We start from the raw sequence: 3434 nt of genomic DNA, 5'->3' as shown, positions 1-3434 counted from the left end.
TGTTTTATCATGTGCAGTTCTAGGAGGATCTCTTCTCAGGCTTCATCTACTTTTTAAGAGGAGATCTTAGTTTATTGTAATAGCCTGATGCACCCCTATCGGGGAAATCCGACGAGGTTTCTCAGACAGTTATTTTTCAATCCAGAGTGGTTCTTTCTCACCCACTGCTCGATCCTTGTGTCTAACTCTGCCACTTTATCTTTCATCGGTAAATGAGAACTCATTCTACACTGAGCCAAGTTTCGTGCGCCATTGTTTAGAGCGCTGAATTTCCCAACATTAACATTGATCTTTATTTCCAACTCTACATTCGTGTGGAAGGCAAGTACCTACCAAATTTATTCAAAATTTTGATTTTTATATTCATTTGCGGTTTAATAAAAAAGTACTTATATTTCTTTCGTATCCGCGGTGTTTTTTTTTTCTTCATTTCATTTGTCCCCACATTCTCTTTTTTCTTTTCCTTTTTTCTTCCTTTCTTCTATTTGTGCCATTTCTTTCATTTTCTTCGACCAATTTGATTTCTTTCTCCCTTTCTTTTACTCTTTCCTTTATACGATCTTTCCTTCTTTTCTTTTCTGTCTTCATCTTTCTTTCACTCGTTTTCGTCAACGCCATTTTAGACAAGCAACAGCTGACGTACTTGCCTTTCACGAAATCATGTTACTTTGTACTGACATAACCCGAGAAAGTCACCAGTGTGAAGATAATGCATAGGTTTTCAAAAATACCATATAATTAAAAAATACCATATAATTAAAAAATACCATATAATCAAAAAATACCATATAATTAAAAAATACTATATAATTAAAAAATACTATGTAATTAAAAAATACGATATAATTAAAAAATACCATATAATTAAAAAAATATCATATAATTAAAAAATACCATATAATTCAAAAATACCATATAATTGAAAAATACCATCTAATTCAAAAATATCATATATTTAAAAAATACCATATAATTCAAAAATACCATATAATGCAAAAATACCATATAATTAAAAAAATACGATATAATTCAAAAATACCACATAATTCGAGCTGCGTATAGTACACATTTGATCAGAAGGATGGCGGTATAAACCATCAGAAAATATCCACACGCAACTAAAATGCCGAATGACAGTACAAAAAATATTATCAATATGAAGGTAAAAAAATGAAGTATAGTAACAGAACCTATCCTACACATATGATATTTTTTTCCTTCAATAGCGGAAGACAAAATTTGGTGATATAGTATTAGAACAGACACCACACTTTTTCCCAACGCCCCCTAAATGCCAAGAGATAGAGGTTCATCCCCGCACAAAGACAAAATGATTCGACACAAGGATCGGAAATCGGGTTATAAAGAACCACTCTGAACTGCAAAATAATTGTATGAGAAGCCCCGGGCACCTCAGGTTATTGCATTGACCTAATGTATTTCCAAAAAAGGGGATACAGCCTGACGGATTGTCTTCCTAGAATTTATATAATCAAGCATACATCAGTGAACAGAAAATAGACTTTCTTAACACTGGCCTTGTTGACTTTGATGCAGAGGGAAAGCTTTCGATCCATCAAATAGTCTAAATGTTAATAAAACTATAAATATTTTATATTAAACCTTGCAGAATCTACAATCGTGGACGTTAATTTTTTTCATCTTACTTGTAATACTTGCTATGTTTTAATTAGTGATGGCAGGGTTCCAATATATTCCCCGGTTCCGATTGACTTAGCGATGCTGTTCTAAATTCCTAATTCAGATACAAGTAACGATTTCGATTCTATTAAGCGTTATAATAAATAAATTTGTTTTTGTTAGAAGGGGTCGGATTAACGCAGAAAAGAATATATAAATTGCGTATATATTTCCGAAAATGTAAAAAAAAAATGCACTCATGTAGGTGATCTATAGATTTTAGTTTTACTGGTAGTTACAAATCAATAAATATTTAGCATTTTATCAAGAATATACGGCATAATCACGTTGACACACCGGTTCACGCCAGATCACCGAAGTTAAGCAACGTTGAGCCTGGTCATTACTAAAATGGGTGACCATTTTGGGAAGTCCAGGTACTGTATGTAGGAGGACGTCGACAACTCCCTGCAAAAAGTTGCAAAAACCTAACGTCGTCATATCCCCTAACGGGGATATAGATGCGACTGGGGACCGCTTGTGAATTTCATACGCCCATGAAACTTCCTCCCTCGGAGGAAGCCGGTTAAATCCTGGATAGGGTTGGTGCTGACTGCACACACATTTTATCAAGAATACGATCCGTAAGAAATTAAGTTTTAAACAAAAACAAACGCAAAAAAGCTAAAAAAAAACAACAACAACAAAAAACAAAACAAACAAAAAATACACAAACAAAAACAAACGATACAAAGAATCGTTTTAGGCATCTAAAAGCAGATTCCGAAACCGATTCTCATATTCTTAAATTTCTAATTTATCGATTCCTGATTCCGAATAATCGTTCCAACACTAATCTAAATGAATGAGTACGAGCGTTTTTCCTATCTATTCTAACTATATAAACATGAAAACATGTTATGCTTATCTAAATTTACTATACAAAAAGATTCTGAAATAGCGTATATATAAAAGTCTAAAAAGATCCTCAGCCAGGCCAAGATATTTTTCGTTTGCATACGTATTTTGTAACAGTTTAAAATTAATTAATATTCTGTAATACACGCTAAGAATCAATACTCTATTTTGAAATATGTATTCGCAGAAAAATAGTTAGACATGTGACCATTCAACAGTATGAGAGAATAGACACACGTACACACACAATATATATATATATATGTATGTGTGTGTACATATATATATGCATATATATATGTACATATATACGTACATATATATGTGTGTGTACATATATATGTAAATATATATATGTACATATATATATATATATGTATATATATATGTATATATATATATATTTAGCTAGTAGAGTTTAGTTTCCTAGATGTACATCCAATGAAACAACATGTGTCTACCAAAGAGTGCTCAATGAGTTAACAGAGCAGGTATATTTAATGTATATATATAGCAGGTATATTTAATATATATATATATATATATATATATATATATATATATATATATATATAGATAGATAGATAGATAGATAGATAGATATATAGATATGTACATATGCATAAAGAAACTTCTTTGTTTAATTTTACGCTAGTTCACAGAAACTAAGACTCCCCCCTTCTGGGGGTAACACTTTTTCTATATATGAAACCCAAAGATATTCGTACGCCCCATAAAAGTTCTAAGTTAGTAAAGGAGTTTAGAACATTATCTCCTTCTCATCAATACAGCCTTTTCAAATGTTATAGTATATCTATCTTTTCGGTCTCTTGGTCGTACTGTATTCTAGAAGAAGAATACGTTTAGTCTCGTGG

General features: G+C 31.6%; 1 pseudogene; it reads left to right on the top strand.

Annotated features, from left to right (window-relative positions):
* Positions 1 to 1971: 1971 nt before the first annotated feature.
* LOC145297423 (5S ribosomal RNA) lies at positions 1972 to 2090 on the top strand (annotated as a pseudogene).
* The last annotated feature ends 1344 nt before the right edge of the window (positions 2091 to 3434 follow it).

This window comes from Euprymna scolopes, chromosome 17, assembly GCF_053919585.1.
Source record: "Euprymna scolopes isolate OS-2025 chromosome 17, ASM5391958v1, whole genome shotgun sequence".
Classification (NCBI taxonomy): domain Eukaryota; kingdom Metazoa; phylum Mollusca; class Cephalopoda; order Sepiida; family Sepiolidae; genus Euprymna; species Euprymna scolopes.
This window is presented reverse-complemented; position numbering and strand designations above follow the sequence as displayed.